Here is a 13,044-nt window from a genome sequence, read left to right as displayed (position 1 = left end):
TATTATATATGTCATGCAATCCAGGACAATCCTTTCCTTTGTGTAAGCAGCAGTATCAAGGATTTATGGCAGCTACTCCCTCCTGCTAGTGAGGGAGAATAAGACTTAATATGTTTTAAAATCGGGTATAAATCAAAGTTGGTGAAAGGCAAACTTGAAAAAATCCCATACTCCTGTAAAAACACCCAAACATTTGTGAGGATTTCTCTTTATATTTCCACCAGATGGTGGAGAGCAGAAATGAGAGGAAAGAAAATTACAATCCATAATTTCAACTGACTTCATAGATCTCATTATTAGTGACAGCTGAGGTAGCTGAATGCTTTTTGATGTGATTTGGAACAAATCAACTTTCCTCTCTCTGAGAATTTTTATTTTATTTTATTTTTTTACAAACAAAAAGGAACTTTGAACAAGAAAGGCAGTTGTGTGGAAAGTGTTTGAGCTTTGATGTCTGAGGCCTTTATCCAAATTCCAGGTCTGTTACATGTTTACTTATGTTACTTAAAGTGTAAGTTGCTCAGCCTCTCAGAATTGATTCCTCCATCCGGTTTCCTGGGGTATTGCTGTGGACCTAACATTTACATTATGGAAAAAAAATCCCAATAATTAACACTACTATTGTCATCACATTTTCCTTTAGAAACAATGCCACACAGATAAATATTGTTTTTAAAGAAATAATACCAAGAAGAAGCATAATTTCTAACAGTAAATTACATAAGGGTCTTTGCATAAGACCTCTCTTTGTTAGGAATTCCAGTACAATTACTTTTTTGAATGTATGTCTTTATGAAGAGGTAAAGGTTAAATATATGCATTAATGTCTAAACTGAATCTTTATGTTTTGCTTGGTACCCACATTTCTATCCTAAGGTGTAATGTAAAATCAAATCACTTCTCTTTTCTTACTGTCTAGGAGTTCCTGTTCTCCTAGTGTTCTGTTCAGCAGTTCCTAATATATCCTATTTAGCAAGGAATATAGCAGGTAATCTAAATGCCAACAGCAATTATTAGTAAATGATAATGATTTGTGTTTTGAAATATCAAAAAAGAATTACATTTCTATTGTATAATATTTGTATTTTCTACTGTGTTGGACACTATTAGTAATGTTTAATTGTGTTGACTTCAGAAGCTGTCTTAAGTAGAAGTTGATTTTACTGAAATTTTTTAAAACCCCATAAATTTATCTGTATCACAACTACTGTTTAAGGTGAAATGTGTAATCCAATTTAGCTATATGTATTCACTAATTAGACCATTCACCCAACAAATGTTATTTTCAGTGAAACTTTTTTCAAATGTTAAGTAGCAAAAAGTAATATGCAAGGAAACAATAATAGTAAAAGCTTATAATGTAGTGCAGTATCTTAGACAATCTGATATTTCATTTATTTTCTTTATTATAAAAAATTTAATGATTTCTAATTCCTGTGAGTATCTCATTTCCTTAGGTCCTTAAAGTTGAAATGCTAATACTTTAAACCATTGCTCTGTTATTTCTTGGCACTTTCAGCCATTCATCAAATAGAGCAGATATTATCCGTAAATTGAATGCCTTACAGAGTTAAGTTTTAGGTTAAAAAGACATACAATTTAGTATCTTATAGATAATAGGCTTTGAATCACTTGTTATTTAGAACATATATACTTAAATCAGCATATTCAAATGGATTAGGAGAGAAAAAATGTAATATTATAAATGAGCTAAAGGTCAATTTTTGCAATCTTGATTTCAATTTGAAAAAGTAAATAGATGTTTTTATATATTAGGGATCACATACAACTGAGCATTTTTTCATCAGTGATTTTAAATATTCCACATGTTTTCTTGAAACTTTTCTTTCATGAAAAAATACATTGTTCTTGATCTAACTTGAAATACAGAAAACTTCCAATTCTGCTAACCTAGAAAGCCACTTTCTAGGTCTTTTGCCAACTTATCAATTACAAATACCATAATTAAACAAATATTATATATTTATTGGCTATAGGCATTATTTTCAATTATGTTCAATTACTTTAAAGAGGCCCATCTACCCTTTTCTACTACTTTGTCCAAATTTGTGTTGGTCGCATTATTATTATTTTAGTTGCTCTATTACTGTTCTTTTTAAGATACAGTAGAACTAAATATAGGTGAGGCAGCACTGTGATTGATGCACAAGTAGGAAAATATGAATGAAAACACAGTGCATCAAAAGTCATGGGAGGCCGTGAAGCAGTACTTAGAGGGAAATTTTGCAGCATTTAACCTTTATTAAAAAGGAAGAAAGAAAAAAAAGGAAGAAAGAGAAGAATGGCTTCATATCAACAAAGATTCCCTTTAAATATTTTTTTTTTCAAAATAGGGAAAATAAACTCAAAATAGGACAAGAAAGAGGAGGGAAGGAAGGAAGGAAGGAAGGAAGGAAGGAAGGAAGGAAGGAAAGAAGGAAGGAAGGAAGGAAGGAAGGAAGGAAGGAAGGAAGGAAGGAAGGAAGGAAGGAAGGAAAACATCACGGCAATAGATGAACTAGAAAATAGAAAAAGAATAGAAAAAAATCATAATCAAAAGCTGGATTTTTGAGGAATTGATGTAAAGGATAAACCTCTGACCAGAGTAATAAGAAATATTAGAGAAATTATAAGAAATATAAGAAATGAGAGAGGTGAAATCATTACAGATACTACTGATCTTGAAAGTATGGAAATATTACACAGGAAGCTATCATTTTGTATAATATGAATATTATGCAAATAAATTCCAGAACTTTAATGAAATGGATGTAACAGTTGAAGGACACAAACTATTAAACTCACTAAAAATATATTGTGAATAAATACATTGTCAAATAGATCTGAACTTAGGGAGAGATTTCTCTTTTTCCTCAAAAGAAGGGTTATTGCAATAGGGAGAATACTGTGATTTCAGAAAACTGGAAGCAACACAGAATTGAACAGGAAAAGATTCTTCTGTAATAGGGTAAGGAGGGATAAGCAAAGCCAAACCAGATCTTTTAAAGGAAAGTTGAGCAACAAGAGGAAAGGGCTAGTGGGATCCTACAGGAAAAGTGTCTCTCTGTGGTCAGCTGATCTCAGAATAATGAGGAATGTCTTACTTTTTATAGTTTTCTTAGACTTGGGGACCAGAGTTCAGGAGCCTGTGAGAAGGAGAAAAGTTGATTAAAGTGTGGTTAAGATTAAGCAGAGAGTAACAAACGGGCAGCGGACATTGTGAAAGAAATTAAATTCTCAGTCAAAAATCATTTCACAAAGAAGACTCCAGGTCCACAAGGCTTCACTGATGAATTCTTCAAAACATTTATGAAGAAATAATACCAATGCTAGATATTTTTTCTAGAAAATTAAAGGTGATAATATGCTTCTCAACTCATCTTGTGAGGACATTTTATGAATCATTATTATAAAATCAAATTCGGACAAGGAGATTAAAGAAAAGAAAGCTAGAATCTAAAATCCTTCATGAATATAGGTACACGATTTTCTAAAGTTATTTTAGTAAATAAAATGCAAAATTGTATAAAAGGAATCATACTTCATGACGAAGTGGACTTTATTCCAAGAATGAAAGTTTGGCTAACATTTAGAACTCAATCAAAGTCCAAACAACAAGAACTCTAAGTCAGTACTAGTAGGAACGCAACATGGTCAAGCCATGTGGGCAGATTCCATATGACCAAGAAATCACATTCCTATGTACAAGCCCAGATGGTTTGAAAACATATCCAAGCAAGAATATTCACATGAATGCTTATAATAGCTCTGTTCTCAATCACCATGAATTGGAAGATGTCCCTCAATGGAGGAATGCTTAAAGAAACTGGAATAAATCCTTAAAATATAATACTACACAGCAAGAGGGAACAAACTAGTGAGCCCTGCAAAAACATGGATGAATCCTAAATGCATAAGGCTATTTAAAAGAATCCAGGGCATCTCAGGTGGCCCAGCGGTTTAGCGCCACCTTCAGTCCGGGGCGTGATCCTGGAGACCTGGGATCGAGTCCCACGTCGGGCTCCTGCAGGGAGTTCTCTCTCTCTTACTTTTTTTTTTTTTTTTTTTTTTTTTTTGAGTACCTGGTTTATTTCTGATGCAGGGGAATCTCGGGACAGTGGCAGATTCCGGGCTGAGGGGGTGGGTGTCTGGGACGGAGCTAGAACTCCACCTTGCAGGCGGGGAAGGCCTCGCCCTGCATGGAGACGGTGCTATTGCTGCCCAGCAGGGTGATGCCCAGCGCCTGGTGCCGAGCGTGCATCTCCTGAATTACCCCTGAATCGAAGCTGGGGATCAGGGTCACCTGGAGGTCACGGTCCCACTGTGCTTGCCCACCAGCAGTGCACCCAGGATGGCCCGCATGCCCTCTTCCAGCATGCGCTGGTCCTGGCCACTGATGACATAGCAGAGTGCACGCACCCGCGGGAAGGATTCCTCGACCACTAGCCGGGCACTGCTCCCGCTGGGCAGAGAGGCCAGGTCAAGGTAGACGGGGGAGCCTGGACGGGCTGCTGACCCACCTGGCCGGCTGCAACCTCATCAGTGTTCATTACTAAGTGTATAATTTTGCTTCTGACTTTGGAAGTAGCCCACCCTTGCATAAGGCCATTCCTCGTACCCCTCATCTAAAACACCTGAACCTGCAGGGCTCTAGCCTCTCCCACGTGGATGTCAGACAGATGTGGGAGATGCTGAAGCACCGGGCATGCAGCATAGAAGAGCTGATGTTGGGAATGTGTGCGAAGCTCGTGAAGAAATTGCCTCTGTCCTTGTCTGCAACAAGAAGCTGAAGCTTCTCTCTCTGTTAGAAACCCCCCTGAGGAACGAAGGCACGCTGATGCTGTGTGACGCCCTGGAGCGCCCAGACTGTGTGCTGGAGGCATTGCTGCTGATGTGCTGCTGCCTCACCTCTGTGGCCTGTGACTACATCTCCCAAGCCCTTTTGTGCAGCAAATCCCTGTCCCTTCTCGATCTGGAGTCAAATTTCCTGGAAGATGATGGAGTGGCATCCCTTTGTGAGGCCACTGAAGCACCCAAATTGCCACATCAAGCAGTTGTGGTTGGCAGATTGTTGCCTCACTTCTCTTTGTTGTAAGAACCTCTCTGCTGTTCTTATTTGCAGTGAAAAACTAAAGATCCTGAAACTAGGGAGCAATGACATTCAAGATGCTGGTGTCAAGCAGTTATGTGAAGCTCTGAAGCATCCAGACTGCAAAGTAGAGCATCTTGGGCTGGATATGTGGCAGCTCACCACTGCCTGTTGTGAGGCACTGGCCTCGGCATTCACTGTCTGCACATCACTGAAGCGTTTGAATTTGCACTGGATTAGCTTGAACCATGATGGGGTGGTGGTGTGCGAAGCCCTGAACCACCTGGACTATGCCCTGCAGCAGCTTGGGCTGGACAAATCTGTTTTTGACAAGGAGATTCAGATGTTGCTCACAGCTATGGAAGAGAAAAACCCCCACCTGACCATTTCCCACCTACTCTGAATCGACAAAGAGTACAGGATCAGGGGTGTGCTTACCTGATGGGGAACATCTCAGGTAATCTTCTCACAAAGGCTTCTCACTGGTCACAGTGAGCCTTACTTCTCCTAGCACACCCTGTCCTGTAGACTGTAATACATGGTGGTGGGGGCTGTGATTTCAGGCCTGTCCCTTTACAGTGTCCTAGTGATATGACTGTGGATGTGCCATCGTGCCTAAGCCCCCAACCCCACCTTTAAAATTCCCATCTTACCTTGCAATAGTTAGAGGAACACATTAAAATGGATAAATACTTTGGAACTAACATTTAGTTGCAACTAAAATGCAAACCCATCATTTATATGGCAAGTTGGAAAACTGTACAGTTTGACAGTTCTGTGAGGTCACAGAAGACCCTGAGATGCGCCCCCCACCCCCCATCATGCATCCATGTATACACACACCTGAAAAGGTATTATACCAAAACACCTCGCTTTTTTGGTTTATTTTTATTTTTGTAAAAGTGGTTTATTCCACGGCCATTGAAAAAATAATGACCTATTGAGTAAATATTGGCTTAAGGCATATAGCAGAGCAGCTCGCTACTTCTCTAACATACGTGTAACAAGATGGAGAGCCATCTGTTTTCCAATGATAGGTTAAACCAGTATATCCATTTTGAAATGCTACTATATATACACACCCAAACTACTATATACATAAACAGGACTTCAAAAAACAAACAAACAAGCCCAACTCAAAAATGCTTACAGCCTGGCTCTTGCTTCTCCCTCTGCCTGTGTCTCTGCCCCTCTCTCTCTCTCTCTCTCTCTCTCTGTATTTCTCATAAATAAATTTTTAAAAAATCTTAAAAAAATAAAAGAATCCAGTCTGGAAATGCCATATACTCTGTGATTTGAATTACATGATACTCTGGGAAAAGCAAAAATGTAGAGATAGTAAACATATCAGTGTTTGTCAGGGGTTTATTGATAGGGGAGGGTTGAATGGTGACAGGGATGTGAAAGCATTCTAATTCTGAATGATACTCTGATAGTGGTTGCATGGCACTATTCATTTGGATATCTTCATAGATCTTTACAGCAAAAAATAAATAAATGAATAAACCTTGATATATGCAAATTATCTAAAGCATTTAGAAAGTAAAGAGATCCCGGCCCACAATGAAAACCATAACAAAAGAAACTAATTGTATTACAAACGTGTGAAATCTCCTCAAGAAAAGGATTGATATAAACACTATGACCAAAGTAACTTTGGAAATGAGTGCAGTCTAGAAGATTAAAAGTAAAATGAACTGTACTTTGGTTGATAAAGTTGTTTAATTGTTTCCTATTCCTAGGCTAACAATTCTAAAGCTGCTATACCTGTACACTAAAATCAAATAATGGGTGGTGGCAAGTGGGGGCCAGATTCCTTACTGAAGGGACTGGCTACAGATTAGAAAGGAAGGAGGCAGAATGATCTATGTGGGAAGGATTAGAGTTGGAGACATCAGCAACGAAGGCATATTTAACTTACCATAAATGCAAATGTATTGAAAAAAGTGTAGAGATCTGTGTACACATGGGTTAGTGTACACAGAGAGATATCCTTGATCTGTCAGCTGAGAAGACCAAGAAGTAATGACACTCTAGTAGTAATGTGTACACCTGGCGCCCACATCTTGGTTTCTAATATTTATCTCCAATAACAGGAATTAGGGCTTCTTGGAGAAGTGGCCACTTTTAGGATTAAGGCAGTAGGTGCCTGCTTTATCTTACAGAGCCATAAAGTAAGAAAGGGATTAGTTAAAGAACACTCCAATAATTTGAATATGTCAAAGGGACAAAGAAACCAATTGAAACAGCTTCTAACAGTCAAAGCTGGACAATTTAGGCAATAAAATAAATAAAGTAGTAATTGGATTGTCACTCAAAGTAGAAAATAAATATTTGAGTCTTACATAAAAGAATAAATTATTAAGTAAACAAATATGTATTTATTTTTATATTTATTTAGAGGGTAAAAACATCTCCTATTCAGAATTCTGAACAATTTATTTGATACTTTATTCCCAAAAGGGTAGAATGTAACTTTCCACTCCTCAAAGGTAGGATCTGCAGAGTCACTTCCTTCCAAAGATTACAGCATGGAAAGGGTGAAAAAGAGTAACTTTCTGGTAGAGAAACCTAAGAAACATTACCTCATCTGTGGAATCAAGGTCAATATCCACAGTGATAAATCTTGTTGATAGTATGTACCTTTGATATGATGTGATAAAAATGGCACTTTATTTCTGTGGTTTTCCAAAATCCATATACCCAGTCTAATAGTGAGAAAAACATCAGACAAATCCCAGTTGATGGACATTCTATAATATCGCTGACCAATACTCTTCAAAATTCTCAAGGTCTAAAAAATAAGGAAAGTCTAAAAAATTGTTACAGCCAAGAGGAGCCTATGGAGACATGACGGATAAATATAATATGGTATCCTGGATGGGATCCATGAACAGAAAAAGACATTAGGTTAAAAATGAAGAAAAAAAAAATTAAAGTATGAACTTCAGTTAATAATAAAATGTCCATATTCATTCATTAATTGTAATAAATGTACCATAGCAATTTAAGTTGCTAATAATGCAGAATAAATTGATTGTGGGATATATGAGAACTCTGTTATCTTCATAATTATTCTGGAAATCAAAAATTATATTAAAATAATATTTTATTCTATATTAAATTGTATTAAAACACTGTAGTTAACCATGCTAATAATTAGAAAAAATATATACTATGTCCATACCTGCAGAAGAATCTTTGGGCAAAATCCAATATCCATGCCTAGAAAAATAATAATAATAATAACTTCTCAGTGAACCAGGAGTAGAAAAGACCTCCCTCACTGGATAAAGACCATCAGTGAAAAATGTATGTCTAACATCATACCTAATGGTGAAAGATTGAATGCTTTTCCCACCAAAGCTAGAATAGGCAAGAATGTCCATTCTTCTCCTTTCTATTCAACATTGTACTGGACAGTTCTAGCCAATAAAAAGCAAGGGAAGTAAATAAAAGGAATCCAGCAAAAACGAAGAAATGCAAATATTTGTATTCACTAATAGTATGATAATATATGGAGAATTTATAAAACATTGTAATAAAAATATGAATTAAAAAATTTTTAAAAAAATTTATGGTTAATGAATTTAGCATGACTGCATGGAATAAGAACTACAAAAACTCCATTGTATTTCTATATACTGCCCTCAGACATTTTTTCTTAAATAAAAAATATCAAATAAGACAGCATCAGAATGAATGAAATAATTAGTAATAAATCTGACTGAAATGTACCATATTCTACACTAAAAAAAAAGATTTCTGAGAGAAATTAAAGAAAATCTAAATAAATTGATACTTGTTCATGAGTTAGAAGACTTAATATCTTTTAAATGCCAATCCTCCCCTAATTGATCTATAGATTCAACACAATTGCAATCAATAATTAACAAGTCTTTTTTTTGGGTGGGGGGATGGCTAATGCAAGCTGTTTCTGAAATCCATAGATTTCATATTCAAACATATTCTAGAATAGTCGGCAACATATTAAAGGTACACAAAGTTGGAAGAGAGCTGAAAGTTACAAAATATCAGGATTTAATTTGAGATACTCATTAATGTAATTCAGACAGTGTGTTATTAGCATAAAAATGACAAATATTTCAATAGAACAGAATAAACTCCAATATATCAGTGAATGTGCAACTTTTTTTTGACAGAGATACAAATGCATTTCATTGGGAAAAAGGACAGCCTTTCAATAAGTGGTTTTTAAAGTAATGGATAATTATATGTAAGGAAAATGTTAACCTTGACCTGTACCTCATATCATATATAAAATTAATCATAAGCTTATGTGTTAAACCAAAAACAATGAAACTTTAATAGGAACATAGGAGAAAAATCATTGAGATCTTGGGGTAGGCAAAGCCTTTTTTTTTTTTTTTTTTTTTAGGCAAATCTTTTTAATAGATACACCATAAAAAGGATGATTCATGAAAGAAGAAGTGGATAAATTGGACTTTGTCAAAATTTAAAACTTTTATTCTTTGTAAAACATGCTTAAGAGAATGAAAAATAAGCACATACTGGAAGAAGAGATTCACAAATCATGTATCTGATAAAAGGATTAATATCCAGAATATATAAGAATTCTCAAAACTTAACAGTAAGGAAACAATCTAGTAAATACATAGGCAAAGATTTGAACAGACATTTTTTTTAAAAAGTCATATGGATAGAAATGTAGCACATTTATCAATGCTCAGTATCGGTTGTTTGGCAAAAGTAAATTAAAGACAAAATGAGAGACTACTCTCCACCTATTAGAATGTTTAAAATTTAAAAGACTAACCATCTCAATTGTTGATGAGAATATAGAACAACTGAAACTCTCATTAATTTTTAATGGGAATGTAAAATGGTACAACGACTTTTGCCAGCATTTTGGCAGTTTCTTAGAAATTTAACCATAAGGCAGCCTGGGTGGCTCAGAGGTTTAGTGCAGCCTTCAGCCCAGGGCGTGACCCTGGAACCCGGGATCGAGTCCCACATTGGGCTCCCTGCAAGGAGCCTGCTCACTCCCTCTGCCTGTGTCTCTGCCTCTCTTTCTCTCTGTGTACACACTCTTGTGAATAAATAAATAAAATCTTTTTTAAAAAACGGAAATTTAACCATATATCTACTATATAGTTCAGACATTCCACACCTAGATATTTATGCAAGATAAATGAAGTCGTTTGTATTGGTTTTTCTTTTTTTAAAAAGATTAATTGATTTATTTTATGAAAGAGAACAGGGATAGGGGCATGGTCAGAGGGAGAGAGAGAGAGAAGCTCAAGCAGACACCCCACTCAGGATTGACCCTAACTTGGTGCTCAATCTCACGACCTGAGCCAAAATCAAGATTAGGATGTTCAACCAACAGAGCCACTTAGGTGCCCCTGTATTGGTTTTTCTATTGCTATTAAAAAAAAAAAAATTAAGTAATCAGAGGGGAGGAGGGCTAGGGGGGTGGGTGAAATATGTGATGGGAATTAAGGAGTGCACTTGTCATGATGAGCACTGGGTAATGTATGGAATTGTTGACTCAGTATATCATACACCTGAAACCTAGTATATAACACTATGTGTTAACTAGCTGAGATTGAAATAAAAAGTCAAAAAATATACAAAAAAATAAAAAACCAGTATGATTGCATTATCTTATAATTCTTAATTCAGAAATTCAACACTGGACACAAAAATAGAGCATTGGTAAGACTGTCTTTCTGGAAGCTTCAGAGAGAATCTGTTTCCTTGTCTTTATAGCTTCTAAATTCTTTTCACATTCTTTGACTTTTAGTCTCCTTTGATCTTCAAATCAGGCAATAGCAGTCAAGTCGTTTTCATATCACATCTGTTTGATTCTTTTTTCTGTTTCTACTTATAAGGAGGCATGTAATTAGATTGGAACTTGTCAGATAACTCTGTATAATCTCCCCATGTCAAGGTAGGTAGGTTTATTAGCTACCTTAATTGCATCTGCAGTCGTCACTTCCCATTGCCAAGTAAGGTAACATATTCCAGGTCTCAGGAATTAGGACATGGATGTCTTGTGGGAGCCACTGTTCTGCCTAGCACAGCATATATTCATACAACAATTTTAAAACAAATTCACCCATGGTTTTTCATCTTGGGTTTTGAGTTAGAGCCCCACTTTGGGTGTAGAGATTACTTGAAAACAAATTTTCCCAGAAGTTTAACTTGTGAGATTCCCCAAATTGGAAAGAAAAACAAACTGGTTAATAGATGAACAAATTGTAGTGTACACATACTCAGCAATAAGTAGGAATGAACTATTTATACATGAAATAATGTGGGTAGGTCTCAAAATAATTATGCTGAATAAAAGAAGCCAGATAAAAAGGATGACTCTAGATATATGAAATATTAACAAATGCAAACTAATTTATAGTGACAGAAACATCACCAACTAGTTTTTAGATGTGTACGGTAGTAAGTGGTGGCTAGAATGTGGCGATAAGAGTTGGATTACAAAGGGGTATGGATCATCTGTCTCACAAATATATACATTTATCAAAACTTGTCAAATTTTGTGTTTTGTGTGCATTTTATTTATATGTCAATTATACTTTCTCAATAAAACTCTAAAAATAAACATACTTAATTTTTTAAATTAAGTTCAGTCAATTAATGGTTTGCCTTCAGCTCAGCCCGCATTGGGCTCCCTGATCAGTAGGGAGTCTGCTTCTTCCGCTCCCTCTGCCCTCAGTCCCTCCCCACTGCATTCTCTCTCAAATAAATAAATCAAATCTTTTAAAAAAATAAACAAACAAAAGAGAAGCCAAGATATCCAAAGTGTAGCCCTTACCTGACAAGAGAAAAGGGGGGAATCTTATTCACTTATCCATGAATCATTACATATACTATTGGTCAAGAATTGTTGGGTAATTTTGAGTACCATGTGTTTTATTGGATGTTTGACTCTTCCATGACAGCAAAACTAGTTCCTAGTTGAGTCAATCTGACTTCCTAAAGTATTTCTCAGAAAATTTTCTTTGAACAATATCATTATGTCCACAATCTAGAGGAATAAAATTCTGGGAGTTCCCTAGCTTGAGTTGGACAACCTAGAGGCATAATAAGTTGAACCAGAAGGTAAAAATCATATTGTAGTTATATAATGGATCCAGCATTAATATTTGTTTTTGTTTAAGGATTTTATTTATTTATTCATGAGAAACACAGAAAGAGAGAGAGAGGCAGAACACAGGCAGAGGGAGAAGGAGGCTCCATGCAGGGAGCCTGAAGTGGGACTCCATCCCAGGTCTCCAAGATCACGTCCTGGGCCAAAGGCGGTGCTACACCGCCGAGCCACCAGGGCTGCCCCAGCATTATATTTGAATGGGGGGAGGTGGGTTGGCTGTACTAAGGGAAGTGGTACTGGATATACAATTCCAGGTGTCTATAACAACTGACAAATTATACAGATTTCCACTTAAATTTCTTATCTGTGTATTTTATAGCTCAACACAGCAGATATGTTTTCAAAACACACTCCTAAAACAATCTATTGTGTTTAAAATTATATTCTAAAATGCTTTATAACAGCTTTATAAAAATAAAATACATCTTTTCATAACATACCAGTGTATAAATTATAGCAGCTTTCCGTGCATATGTGTATGTGTGTGTGTGTATGAATATGTGTAATTTGACTTCGCCACAGCCATATAATTTAAGCAAGACAAACTTTAAGTTTTGCTTTGTTTACAAAGCAAAGTTTTCAAAACAAGTTTTCATTTGTTTACAAATGAAGCAAATTAATTCTTCTGGACTGAATGATATGTTCTCCCGACACTCATATGTGAAGGCCTAACCACCAACACATGATGGTATGGTATTTGGAGATGGATCTTTGGGAAATGAGAAGGTAGTTGAGGTAACGAGGGTAGGGCTCCATTATGGGATTAGTACCCTTAGAAGAAGAGAAGGAGAGGCCAGAGTGC

Source organism: Vulpes vulpes, chromosome 3 (genome assembly GCF_048418805.1).
Source record: "Vulpes vulpes isolate BD-2025 chromosome 3, VulVul3, whole genome shotgun sequence".
NCBI classification, from domain to species: domain Eukaryota; kingdom Metazoa; phylum Chordata; class Mammalia; order Carnivora; family Canidae; genus Vulpes; species Vulpes vulpes.
This window is presented reverse-complemented; position numbering follows the sequence as displayed.